The following is a 14,676-nucleotide window of genomic DNA, read 5'->3' as shown; positions in this document are numbered from 1 at the left end:
ATTAATTTTCAGGAAAGGAAAGGTAACAACGGGTACACGCTAGGCCTAGCGCGTTTCAATGGCTTCCAGTCTAAAAACCGAATTATCCAATACATCATTTTATTTTAATTTAAAAGATACATAGTATCAATCTATAATTCACTAAAATATTTCCAAAAAACCGCACCGCAGAAATGTTTCATTTCCGTTGAGGCACAAAAAAGTTCGCTCGGTAAGGTTAGACGAAGGCAAGCCCCAAGACGACAAATTTAGTAGGAATGTCTGACGGAGTAACATAAAAGTGAATGGTTGACGCCCGCCTTTGCTCTATTTCGTTATCGACACAAGAGGCCATATGAAACACGTGACACTGATCAAGATGTACTCAGAAAAATTGACGCGGTAAGTAAATTAGAATCAACTTAAATGCTTACATATCTATTAATATTATATCTGATGGATATTAACTAATATAAATGTACAGATATTTAGTTTTAACACGATAAGGATGAAGAAATAGATAATTTCAACACTCTGGTATTTTCACCTGGACGCGCGACTCTGGCCGCGCGCGGGTTGTATATTGTGCAGCCGTAGTCGCACTAATAAAAATAATACACGCTACTACGAAGCTTGAATAATAGGTGGCCGCCTGGTTTTCATCTTAGCAGTGAATATTGAATTTAATAGAATATGATAAAACAAACTAAGTTATATTTGCCACATCTATATCTTACTGTATTCCTAGTTAGTGGTACGTACATCGCGCGTCCTGAGCCAATCAGAGAGAATGTTTTGTGCGGCAGTATAGCGCCTCCGGCGAGCCCTTACGACCCGGTGGCCTTCACCAACACGACCTTGCTTCGGGCTACAGGTTAAACGTAATATGGTTAAGAGGTTAAATTAAAATTGTTTACATACGTGAAAAAACTGATTTTAATCTTTTAATTTATTAATGTATTCAACTATCTTTGGTATTCTTCGTCGCAGTGTCTCTGGAGTATAAATAACGAGTACTAGATGAATATACGCATAATTATACCTGCTTACTGAAAATTTAAAATCTCTGATCTCCCGTTCCATGTTACACTACAAAAAAAAATAACATCAATGTGTCAAATAAATATAATAGAAATAGTTAATACAATTCAAACAAGTCCACAGAACAATAAAAATTAATTCCACAAATACGACAGTAATTGATTTTCCCGATCCAATGTTCATACTTTTGAATGTATAAGCCATTAATTTGAATTTCAATCACGGATTCCCTTTGGTGGGTGCAGCAGGCTGCAGGCTGCAGGCTATAGGCTGCAAGCTCAAAGCGCATGAAATCCACTATATGCACAAATGTACGCTAAAAACCTCTGTGGAAATCGCTAACGAGTTTTTAACTATCCGAATGACATAGTGCGATAGTCTTAATATATTAAAAGTTTACTAGTTTATATAACTTTCATAGTATAATTTAAAAATAAAATGCCTTTAAATTGTCAATTTACAAGATTCATTTTGGATTATTTATAAAATTATGTCCCGCAGTTGATATGATTTAATAAAACTCACGCCTGTAACTCTGAAAGGTAGACAGAGATCACGAACCTCCATTTGCTGTGGCCTGTGGCCAAATGAACCTACCATGAATTTGCCATTGCGGGAGACAGAACATGACGGGAGGCAAGCCGCGTCGGCGTCTTTTTCTCCAGAGAATTCACACATATGTGGGGGTTGCATCACGATGTTTTCCTTCACCGTACGAACGTTGGATAAATGTAAATATGTTAATCGAAAAACAATTTGGTACATGGTGGGATTCGAAGCCAGGGCCTGCAGATTGCAAATCAAGTGCTTAACCCCTGAACCACCGACGCTCAAATGATTACGTGATCTAGCGCTTAAAAACAACATAGTAATATATTTCTGATTCTATAATTTACGAAACAGTTGCAAAAATATTTACATAATAAATTAACCATTACCATTAAGAATCTTGATTTTAACATATAAAACTGGTAAATTCATTTATTTTTTTATCTCGCTAAAAATCAGCGATATAAGGCAGCAGATGTTAAATCTGCGTAGTGAAATTGAATTTCAAATCTTTGTTTTACATATGCATGAGAAAACATCCGCGCGATCAAAGCGATTGCTTACCAACCCACAAACATGTTGTATTTTATTAACCGTTGATAAATAACAACGGAATGGAACATAATTTAATTTTATATAAGAATTTAAATTTACAAAAATAATAATAATTAATATCTTAAAAATAACAGAATAAGAACAATGCTGTAATCAAAAATAATTAAAAGTCTTTGCGGAATCAAAGTTAAATAATACAGAAATATAAATGAAAGGCTGCACTAAAATTACTAACATTCAAAGACCAAAAGATATCTGCCGGATCGGGCAGGCAAGCAATTTTATTTCCGATACAAAAATTCTTTTTTATTCGTGTGACAAAATGAGGGCGAGCGATTCGTTCCCATTCCGAATGCAATTTCAGGGATAAAGCAGATTACACGAAACAAAACTATTTTAGGCCAGACAACGGATGTATGTATAATCTATAACATAGATAGAGTGCATGGGTTTCCACTGCAGAAACAATCATTATGTTTTTACCCTCTCGTTATGTTTAAAAAATTTGAGAGGTGTCAAGGGACACCCGGACGGAACGAAGTTCCTTTCAATTAATTAGTGAAGGAACCAATGTTTATTCTATGCATAAAAAACTAAAGTCTTCACAAGAAGTACATTTTATTGCTATGAATTTTCGTTATATATTGCCACGTCGTTGCCATGGTGATATAGCAAAAAGTGTCGTGACAACTTTTCGTAAGAATTTTTTCCGTCTAGCCCCCTGTCACAACGCGCGATAAGGAACTTAGAAAATCTGAATATCAACAAAGTACCTACCCATGATGATAGTTAATTTAGGTTCATTCATTAAATAAAAAGATTATCAAACCTATTTTCACCTCGAACTGAAATGATATGTTAGAAAAGATTTAAATACTCTAAGGCCCTTCGTACGCAAAGCAACAAAAATCTTCGAAACCCGGTAATCGCTAAGCGAATTACAATACAATGTCATTAAGACTCGTACACAGCGCGCGTTGCCGCAATTTCTATCTGTCATCCAAAGCCAATCGTTGGGAACCTGTGCGTTAAGATCATTGTAAGAAAAATAACTGCAATTTTCAAGATGGAGGAACAAATCTATATAGTTGAACCATCATGTCTGTACTAACCGAATAGACGATGATCGACGACGATTCAACTTTATGTATGCGGTGCGCGCGCAACGCGATTTTCGCGACGCAATCAAAGGTTTCTACGATTTTCGTCTTGTGTACGAAGGGCCTTAATGTTACAAAACTCTTTGAAAATCAACAAAATGACATTGGAAACTACATATGTACATGCATTCTTGCATGATTTAGTTAATTTCTTTTTATCTTTTGCGATTATATTTGTTTCTCTTATGTCACATTTGAGGTTAATCTGTAACGATATCACACTGGAAGTTACAAGTTTGACGTAGGTCATATAGTTAGCGGCGCAACGTTTATCCCGCCCATGATGTAATTTAAGATAGTAAGCCAGGCGGTCGGGTTTTAGATGACTTCTATTAATTTGGGTTATGTTTACAGCTCAAGTTATCTCGTGACTCAGTGCTTATATGTGAGATTGTAATCTGTTACATAATATTATTACATCTTAATACTAACGTACCGTTAATATAGACATTTATTTAATTATTTCTTACTTACACTAGGGTCGTGCCAAAGGTAATACATTTTTATTTCATAAGGTGGCAAACTCACTACCACCAGAATCCGCCGAAATAGCAAAGCAACCGCTGTCCATAGACATTCATTTATTCGAAGGAGCAGAACTTTTACAGAAAGAGGATATTACCCCCTTCCTGTGCATCTCCTTTGACTTCGCCTTCCCAACCTTATAAGAAAATTAGGCCTTGGGCACGCATGCTCTACAGACTGTACGCAGAATTGCTTCCACTTGACGCCTGTCTTCTGTGTAGTGCACCGATTACTTGCTCAATCAATTCATGAAATAGATGTTATTATTGCTAGCCTCTACCTCTGTTAAACCAATTCGTAGCCTATCTAGACTAGTAGATAAAGGACAATTAAATCAGTAGGAAGATTAAATCTCAAAGCAATATTAATAAGATTAATTTAAAAGGTAACCCGAGCATGGAAAAGTAAATGTACGCTTCGAAATTTCAATAATTGAGAAGTAAAATGGAAACGGGTTTCCTTTTCACTGACTCATTTAATACTACTTTGATTTTTCAATTGAAATTACATACCCAATTAACACGGAACATTTAATTAGTAATTGAAACGAATCACTTTGTTTTATCTTAATTAAAATAATAAAGGATCATCCTTTAAAAGTAATCAAGTAGAAAAAAGTAGTAGAAATAATAAAATACTTCAACTATTCTTATTTTAAACAATTTTCTATCAATATACTTTTCTTTATGAAAAACTAATTGTCGATCGCGACTCCGTCCGCGTGGCATTAAAAAACGTAATAAGAAGTCTATGTGTTCTTCTACACAATGTTCTACATTTATGCCAAATTTCATCGTAAACCATTAAGCCGTTCTAGACATATCTTTAAACAAACATTCATCCATCCATCTAAACATTCGTATTTTTAATATTAGTAAGAGTAAGTTTATCATATTTAAAAAATCGTTTGTTTCCTAGTCCATATTTTGAAAGGAGAAAGTGTTTATCACTTGGAAATGCTACTGACTGATTATTTAATCATGGAAGCAACGTTAACTTACTATCTCTTAATAATTCCAATTGTTCACGTTCTTTAAACCTTTTTACCATATAAATTTATATATAATACCAGTCATTTATTTGTTACTATTAGTTTAGGTTTATTTTTTTATATAAAAAGAAGTAATAAAACCTTAATCCATAGCCCACTATATTGAACTCTTTATATTGATGGTATTACAAAAGGTATTTGGTATTTTGTTTTATTTTGTACAAAGGCCACAACAGCACGCATAAGCCCGCGCCGCAATACATGTCCGATGCAGCGCCGCCGCCGCCGCCGCCGCCGCGATAACGGATGAAGCTTTTTATTCAAATTTTCAACTGTGAAAATGTCCATGCAACATTCACAACACTATTTACGGTCACGCAAATATTGCAATTTCATATTCCGAAATGTATTGTGGGAATAAAATTGTTATTTATTACGAAATCAACTATTTCATAAAAATCTTAAACTCAAAGCTCTTTGTTACATTGCAACATTCTGCACAGTCTTCGTATTTAATGAAATTAAAATTAACAATATCAAAGACGAATAATCTGTCAAATTCGTATTAATTCCGAAGCACCTCGTACCATATGGCGCGTTGAAATAATAAAAAGTATCAAAATAATTAAATCCATTACTATGTACTCTCCTACTCACTTCAAATCGAAAGTCACTCGTCTTATTCACATAATACATCTTTAAAATTTCTTTTTAAAATAGTTACACTAATTTGTTCTACATAATTTCTGAATTTTTCACAAAGGATAAAAGTAGAATTGTTGAAATACTCAACGCTCTTGAATTCATATCGATGATTAAGAAGTTATCGACTAAAAGAATTCTGAGCTGAAGTGTATGGAATTCCTTGGCCTTCATTCAGTCTCTCGGTCGTCTTTTAGTATTTCACAATTTTAATTAAACAAAATTTCCGCCCTCGTACATTCCATTACGTTTGGAATTCCAACAACTTATTGATAGGTCGCGAGTCTCAAATAATTTACAATCTTTTGAAAACTCATAGAAATATTTAGCGAGTTATTATAAATATATACTTCAAGGGAACGTAAATTTATAACTTATGTTTTTTTCCTCTTGAAACTTTAAATTTAAATTTGTCATCAACTTATAAGTATTTATACCAATATATATGTAGATGTGGATAAAAGTTAGTCATCTCATTTCTTTACAATCTTACGATTTAATTTGCTTCCCTGAAAGTAGATATAATATCTCAGTTTGCAGTTTTACTATTTTTTTTATAATAACAAAACTAAGTTAGTAATTAAAAAGTCGGCAAAAAATAGTTTATATTTTTTTTCTAGAAATAGTAAAATAAGTAATGTGAGGTGCACCTTTGAGCTTAAACAAAACTTTCTTCATAATAAACTGGGTCGCTCTTTGAGGGCGAAAGTTTTTATTATATCCAACTAACTTAACCTACCTTTTTACAGTTCCAGTAATTTATATTTTTATTTATGTCTATACATGGCGTTAAATAAAATGATAATAATAATTATACCTACTTCTTGAAATCCCTCTACATTTAACACGGAACATTTAATTAGTGATTAAAATTAATCTCTTTGTTTTATCTTAATTAAAATAATAAAGGATGATCCAAAAATTAAACAATTAAAAAAAAGTTGTAGAAATTACTTAAGGTCGTTAAAGATCCATACATAAAATCAATAAATTAATGCTAGGTCCTATCTGGAGTTAAATACCTATACAATAAAAATACATATAATTTAAATTAATAATCAGTTATTTTTGACCATACAAATAAATAAATTCGATAAATAATATATTATTACATATTTTTCGTACATTTAACATTTTTATAATAATTTATAACAATTCAGATCATCACAATATGTTGCATCTATTTACTACATTATTTTAATTTCTGCATATTTTCGTGTGAAACCATTAAATTGAATCGTAAATCATTGGGATGCAGTGTCACTCGCATTTCTATAAATAGGAAATTATTTTAGCGCGAAGCCGCCGCCGCTATTTGGTTGATACCAAAAATTCAGTAATGCATCTGTTACATTCATACGATTTAATGGAAATTTATAATGTCCGAATTGCAAACGAGCTCGCTCCAGTCGTTCCGAAACTTTTAATGTTTTAATGTACTTTTGGCGATATATAAAGGGTGTGATTTATCAAAACAACAGTAATTTTGACTTACAACCAAATAAGAAATGAGATGTGCTAATTATTTTACAGTTTTACCGTACAGTCTCGTAATAAATGTTCTTGTTACCCCTAATAGTACATCTATCGAGGGTTGAAATAACAAAATAATTAAAATAAGAGATACCAAATAATATGAAGGTTTTTTAATAATATCTTTTTTGTTACATTACCAATTTTGGTGTCATATTTAGGTTAATAAATAACACAAAGCCTTTAGAAGTTTGAAAGCGTCATAGAGTACCTTACTACAAGCAACTAAATAAACAGGAATTGTCTTTGTATACTTTATAAGGCATAAAACAATTTTTAAACAATGTTAAAGCGACATTCCGGCGTATCATAAAACTATGTACAGTCGCGCACTAAAGTCAAGGAGGGCATCAATATACAAAAGAACGAAATGAACTGATAAAGCTCTCTATTTAAGCTTCACTTTATGTTGAACCGTAAAAAGTTTACGGTTTCAGGCAAACGCTATATTGAGTGCGAGATAATAAAAAAAAACTATGTATAATTTAAGACAGTATATGAATGAGAGAAAAAGTAACGAAGTTTGTGGTAAAATGTACGATTTTAACACGATTGAAATTGTTGTAGAAAAATAGTTGAAATGGAATTTAGAAACGAAGGGCCATTGATGGATAAAAACAAAGACTGTACAAATTTAATATCTTAGTGTGTTTATTAAGGTGAATATACACTAGAGCATTTTCTCAAGCATTTCTATGTAATGTAACGTTATTACGAATGGTATATTTAGGCAAAAGCATAGTTTCCAAAGCACGTCTGGTTCGTGAAAGTGTGATACACTAGAAGAGTAACTAGTAGTGTCATAGAGCGGCTTGTTGTTTTGTTACAAGTAAATGGTCTAGTCTATACTCACCTTTATTTCCCCACATATAAGGAACAAACAAAAAAATACATATTATGTTAACAATTAAAGCGATATTAAAGCACGTACATAAATTTTACACTCAGACCATTATTTATACTCGAATTCAAATTAAAAACTCTATCTGTTTTCGCTGGCGGCCATGTACTGACGTAAATTGCAATGCAGATTAAAAAGTAACATTGTATATGAGAACAGATGTATTTTTTTCTGAAGTGAGATATAGGAATAATTATTTCAATAAATCAGTATTTAAAAAAACATTTTGTAACAATTATCAAATTTCAAACATGACTCGTGGACTAGAAGGAGTCATCAAGCTCGTAGTAGAGTTTGCTTTTATCTTAATATTAAATGACTTTAAAACAGGTCGTGAACCTTCAACAATACAACAACAAAAACATAAAATTTCAAAAGACCTTCGTAACATTTTGTAGTCGTAAAATGTAATGTGTTCTACAAATCTTATTTTAAACCGTAAATATAAAAGGAAGTGAATTTTAACGGTTCTCAGAGATGATATCTCGATGTTTCTTTACAGTCACCATTAAAAAGGTTAATAGAATATAGATAGAACAGATCAAAATAGAATTTATTAGAGCCTTCAAATTATTGGAATCAACAAATTTTACTAAAATAACGGAATGAATGACAGTTATTTATAATTTGTGAAAATTTAACTAGTCTAAAATTTGCACCATGATTTTCACCCCCGTTCGCTCTTTCCATTGGTTAACCTTTAAATTACCATCAAGTTTTTTTTACCATAACACTTTGATTGTGAATCAAAATGCAATTTGCATTTGTTACATAGTTTTCTGAACTTAATCCAGATTTATAGTTCACAAGCTAAATACCATCTGCATTGGAGTAAAATATTGACGTCCAATACTTTGTTACAATTTAACAAAAAAATAACACAAATGTGTTTCGAAACTTGTGGCACTAATTTCTGAATAGGACGGATTAAAATTATCAAGATGTAGTCTAACAACTTGCAAATTAATTTAAGAAGAAAAATACACTAACTTTCTCATGCCCTAAATCTATCAAATGGTTTATGCTATAGTCAGTTAAATTTGTTACCAAATAAATCACATACAAACTTATACATCTTCGATAAATAATACCCTCTGAGTGTTTGACTGCCCCCTTCTTAATAACATTTTCTATACAATATACTATTGGTAAAATCTTAGTAACCACTCATGCAAGCACATAATTATTTCCGACCACTTGATCGGTTTCCCAAATCTTGCGAAGAGATTATTGACACACCGGAGGACACTCGAAAAGGTTCCACATTGTTTATTATATTTATATGTTATTTTTCCTCATATTTATTGTATCTTAATTGCGAAAGTAAATAGTACATACCCGTTTTATTAACCAACACAATTATATATAACCTTATCTTGAAAAAGTAATCTATATTTTTTTAATCAATAATCTCGACACTATCTTTCCTCGGTACTTTGTATCGAAGATACGAATCGAATGACATCTACGTCAAATTCGGTTCAGCTGTTTAGCCCACAGAAAGTCAGAAAAGATTAGAACATACATAAAAGAGCGAAATCACCATCCAAACAAAAACATAAAACAACACGTGCGGTTTTCGCGTAGCTTTCTACCGCGTACCGCCGCGTTGTGGAATGGTCTGTCCTCGGCGGTATTTCCAAACCGCTACGACTTAGGGTCCTTCAAGAAGCGAGCGTATCACCTTCTTAAAGGCCGGCAATGCATTTGCGATCCCTCTGGTTTTGCAGCGGGCGTCGATGAACACCATGGTGTTCCCGCTGCTCGTTTGCCCCCTTCTCTAATAAAAAAAAATATGTCGCAGTTATATAAATTATGACAAACAAACAACAAAAAGTGTAGTGTAAAAATGTTAAAGCCTTAACACATTTCTGAAGTAGTTCTGGGCGAATTAACGCAGACCATTGAAATTCTTGCGAGGTTGTAATGAATAGTGGGGAGTGGGGGGGGGTTATTCTGCGTTGTTTTCTTTTCTCCGGGACAATGAGGCCTGATTGCAATACGAATACTGGCCTCGTGCCAAATTACATTCAAATGTATTACATTAAAAAAAGTAAACTTACGTAGGAAAATTATATGCAAGTTTTTGTTACTTCCTTTAATACAAGAAAAAAGCTTTTAAAAAGTCGGACTGCGAAATAAGTGACATAGTTAAGTGCTAGCTTGTCGATATAGCAACCATACGAAACATCGATAAAGAATAAATAGGTAAAAAAAATCTATATATTGGCGCGGGTCAAGATTGAAACAAACAGAGGAAACTCATAGTCCACAAATATGAAAACACTGAGTTTGTAGAGAACACTATCGTAGTTGAATTTAAATACGGTCAGTTGTCAGTTGTGCAGCTAACTTAAACTAGTTTTATACAAGGAATGAATAGTGAAGCAGAGTAGTAGTGCAGTACTGCTATTGAATGCACAACGCTGCAGTATGCGTTCAGACAAAGCAGTACTGCAATATCTACTGTTCTGCACTCGTGTGAAACCAGCTCTAAGCAGACAGCTGGAAACACTATTTGTGTTAGGTGTGAAGAGCTTTTGAGGTTTGAAACTTTTCTCATAACGTATCCAGCGGCTCTCTCAAGGCACGTGCTTAACGAATTCCATTCTAATACTAATGATATTTGTTATTCGTTCCAAACATAAACTACATTAATTTATGTGTGTGTTTTTTTAAACGCCATTTCGGAATGGAAATTCCTTTGCCTCATAAATATAAGTTGTCTTCTAACACAGATATGTGTCAAAGCGCAGATTAGAAAAGAAACAATATTTCTGACAATCGCGTTCGTGTCGTCATCGTCAATTACGTTAAAATTAGTATGAGATTTTGGTGTACTTTACGCCCGATAGGGGGCGCTGCACAAATTTTACCATTTTTGTCGTTAACGATACGATGGCGATCAACACAAACATTTGTGCTAGGTGTGGGCCTACTGTAGCCTGTGGAGTCAATGCGTAATACAATTTATAAAATACAAATCTATAAATGAGTTGCTTTCAGTGGCAATTTGTACTTAATTTATTTAACTTAAATGAAAATATATTAAATTCATAAAATAAACATGTAAATCACTTAGTTAAAGTTTAAAAATTAACCAAGCGTTTGAGTAACATGAGTATTACTTGCAGTCAGACATTTAACCTCTAAAAAATTCCCGCAGATTCCTAGTACTAATTCTGTACAATCTGTACCTAGATGTAGTAGAAACACTAAGGTTATAAATGGCCGGCGTGCAATTAAACTTGTAGCTGAAGAGAGCGGGCGGGTTCATTATGGGAAAAGTTCCAACACTTGATTGCCCCTCACCTAACTCAAATAGCTGAGCGGCTGCCGATGCCCGCCAGAACTGAGATCGATGTACGACTCCTCGAGTTTAGTACAACACGAAATAATTTTACAAATTTGAACGATATCAATAACACTTTTAAATTTAAATTTTTTTATATTATAATCTCGCAATCAGTTGCAACAATATTTTAACAAATTTATATCAATTAGAGAAATAATACGTTTTATTCTAATCCATTTTTGCTTCGTCTATTGCAAACTTTGTTAATGTAATAATGGCATAATGGCACAATAAATCTGTTACTTTGATAAAATTTATTATCTTTATTCGATGAAGGTAAAATATACTAGCAACATATTGTACGTTAATTTAGAAACCCATTTAAAAACTTTGGTCTAACGAATCCTAAAGCCGCAAACTCTCAGGTGTATCGGCACTTTCACTTTACGCGTTAAGTATGCACTTTAATCTCCCCCGACTGCGCAATCAAAGCCACCTCAATCTGCACTGTGAATACTTTTCACCAGGGATGTGCTGTTCGAAGCCGTACATTTCTATTACACAACAAATTCCAGCCACAATTGAACCTTATCTTAAAAACATAGAGTTTAAAACCGATTGACGATGTTCGATGCAAAATTTTACAAAACCTTCAAAAATAACTTTATACTAGTTATTAAAATTACTAAATTTCAAAATATGTGCCAACTTTTTATAGAATACTCCAGATCCAATTGTGATATTTGATATTACCACATTGACTTATTTAAAAAGCTCCTGGTTTTCTTTTTTTTTTACATTATAAGGTGGCAAACGAGCAAACGGCCACCTGGATTCGCCGCAATAGCGAGGCGACTGTTGCCCATAAACAGCCGCAAATGCAGATGCGTTGCCTACTTTTAATTATCGGAGAAGGGGACGCACAGAAAGAGGATATTTCTCCTTCCTATGCGTCCCCTCTTCCGCCAAATCCACTTCCCCTTCCCATCGATTCCTATTAAGAGAAGGATGGGAAGGGAAAGAGGGCTAAAATTAGGCCTCCGGTATCACACTCATCAGACGAAACGCGGAATTGCTACCACTTCACGACTGTTTTCTGTGTGGTCGTGGTATTGCACCGGTCGACCCGACCAATTCGTGCACCCAACAAAAATTGTTCTGTTCGTAAGTCCAATACGAGAAAAGTAGAAAATAAGCGCATTACATTGTCTCCTATTTCTGTAACAAAAAGGACTAAAGCAAGTCCATAAGTTCCTTAGACTTTGTGTAAAACTAACAGTAGCATAAATTAGGAAGCTGGCTCGTAGCCAGTGTTACGTTGAAAATAGAGCGTATTTAAAAGAAAGAAAAAACAAAATAAACTCTGTCCCCTGACAATTCACTGCCGAAACAATTTTTAAGGCATTTATATTTTTATGCACTGTGTTCTTTGTATTATATATTAAAAACTAGCTTTTACCCGCGACTCCGTCCGCGCGGAATAAAAAATATAAAACGGGGTAAAAATTATCCTACGTCCTTTTCCTGGTTCTAAGCTACCTGCCCACCAATTTTCAGTCAAATCGATTCAGCCGTTCTTGAGTTATAAATAGTGTAACTAACACGACTTTCTTTTATATATATTATACTAGCTTTTACCCGCGACTCCGTCCGCGCGGAATAAAAATAGAAAACGGGGTAAAAATTATCCTATGTCCGTTTCCTGGTTCTAAGCTACCTGCCCACCAATTTTCAGTCAAATCGATTCAGCCGTTCTTGAGTTATAAATAGTGTAACTAACACGACTTTCTTTTATATATATAGATATATATAGATGTCTGTCTCTAAACACTACAACAAAGCGAGGACAATTGTGATTAGTACAAAACACATAGTATTTCTTAATCAGGACAGACGAATCTGGAGTTTTCCATCAGAAGGTGATGCAACGTCGCTTTTAACTATCGTAAGTCATAACGATAGTACAGAGCTGAAGTCAAAAGTATTTAATTTAAACGTTCCACCTTTTACTTGATGGAATTCAAACTAGTTGATTGTACAAAAGGGTATAGGCGGATCGATAGACCTTTTATTTTTAGCTCACATAACGACGTCAATTTTACGATATCAGACAAACGCTATTCAAAGGACGTTAATAAAAACGTTAAGGCGACCTATAGCACGGGAATGCTTTTGATTCCACTTTTGTCATTTCGCCGAGTTTAAAAATATACCTGGCCAGGCAAATATCTAAAACTACAAACCACGTGCAGGGGAAGAATATAACTTTTACTGGAGATGGAAACATATAAATTACTTTGAGTTAGAAATTCCAGTCTGAATATTCGATCTCCTACGATTTTTAAACCATTTTTGATTTATTTTTTTAAATATATCCTCAAATAATAAATAAATGCACCTTAAGTAAGCCATGGTAAGTAGGAGCATAGTCATTTAAGTTAACTGGCGAATGCGGCCGGGTTCATTATGAGAAAAGTTTACAGGCGCTCTACAAGAGCTTTGCCAACCTTAACATACTCCTTTGCGAACATTGTACCTAAAATGCTTATAAATTATACTACAGTTATTAGTTGCTATCATTAAATCGAAATCTGGAAAACACTATACATATTTTTGGACATATTGACACGATATATTCTGTGGAAGGAAACTTTATTGCGTTATTAAAAAATAACCTGCAAAATAATAAAATAACCTGCAGATGGCGCTACTCGATGTTAATATTTCGGAAAACAAAATCGTCAATTTGTAATTCAATGAAAGGCTCGAACACCTGATATTAAAATACAGGATACGAATATATTAAAGCCTTCAAAAATGTTCCTTTATGTTGTAATTTAATAAAAAGTTGTATATAAACATTATATTTGTATTATATTTTTAAATTGCCGCAAAGACCAAACCCTCTGTTATATCTCCAGCTTATTGCAAATCGAAAAGAAAAAAAATAGGAGATTTTTTGCAAACCAAATAATTTATATGATATAATGAAAATTTGTTAGTTTTCATAATTCTTAGGATATGTGTAGTTGTACAAAATATGAAATCACTCCCTTGGGTGTAATTAATTGCGCCGTATTTCTTCCAAATGAAAAAGTTTTTCGCAATCTCTGTTTTTTGTTTGCTTTATCATTTTCGGAAATGCTACGTTGGTATTATTATTTAATTTAATGAGACATTAGACATTAACATTAAATATCCAATTATTTATATCTAGAAGTAGTTAAAGTGTTCTCCACGAAAACTACCATTAAATAAAGAGTTTAAAATTACACCAAGGTATTTAAAAATACTTGCTCGTTTTATATCAGTGTATGAGCAGTTAGGGTTCATGTATCATGATTGTTAAGTCATTAGGAGGCTTGGATCTTGCAGTTTTGTAGAAGGGTACAAATTTTGTTTTGGAGGTATTAAGAGTTAGCATGTTGAATATGCTAACTCTGGA

This window comes from Papilio machaon, chromosome 5 (assembly GCF_912999745.1).
Source record: "Papilio machaon chromosome 5, ilPapMach1.1, whole genome shotgun sequence".
NCBI classification, from domain to species: Eukaryota; Metazoa; Arthropoda; class Insecta; order Lepidoptera; family Papilionidae; genus Papilio; species Papilio machaon.
Note: the sequence above shows the minus strand (reverse complement) of the source record.